General features: G+C 23.9%; 1 protein-coding gene across 1 annotated transcript in view; it reads left to right on the top strand.

Moving 5' to 3' along the window:
- LOC106869388 (fatty acyl-CoA reductase 1) overlaps positions 1-335 on the top strand; it is a 422,225-nt gene that overhangs the window by 354,322 nt on the left and 67,568 nt on the right. The gene's annotated exons all lie outside the window — the stretch shown is intronic.

Genomic DNA, 335 nt, shown 5'->3' with positions numbered 1-335 from the left:
TCAAGGAACTGTCTAGTTAATAATTTCATTGAACATTCTTACAAATGCAAACATTGGCAAAAACATACATATTCTGCATTCAAATAAAAATAAAAATAAAGGTTTTTATAAAACGCTATCATATGTACCCGTAATAAGTATATAATTAAAATAGTTCTAATAAATCACATTAGTTTTTCCCTCAAAGGTTAGAAGATTAAAATTACTTACGATTCTAATTATTTATCTATACTTTCGTAATTTATTAACCTTAATTAGAGTATATTTTAAATCTTGATAAACCAATGTAACAACCATAACATACTAAATTTATGTACGTATGAACATACCGGTAT

The sequence above is a fragment of the Octopus bimaculoides genome, chromosome 7 (assembly GCF_001194135.2).
Source record: "Octopus bimaculoides isolate UCB-OBI-ISO-001 chromosome 7, ASM119413v2, whole genome shotgun sequence".
In the NCBI taxonomy this organism is placed as follows: domain Eukaryota; kingdom Metazoa; phylum Mollusca; class Cephalopoda; order Octopoda; family Octopodidae; genus Octopus; species Octopus bimaculoides.
Note: the sequence above shows the minus strand (reverse complement) of the source record. Positions and strands in the feature narration are given on the sequence as shown.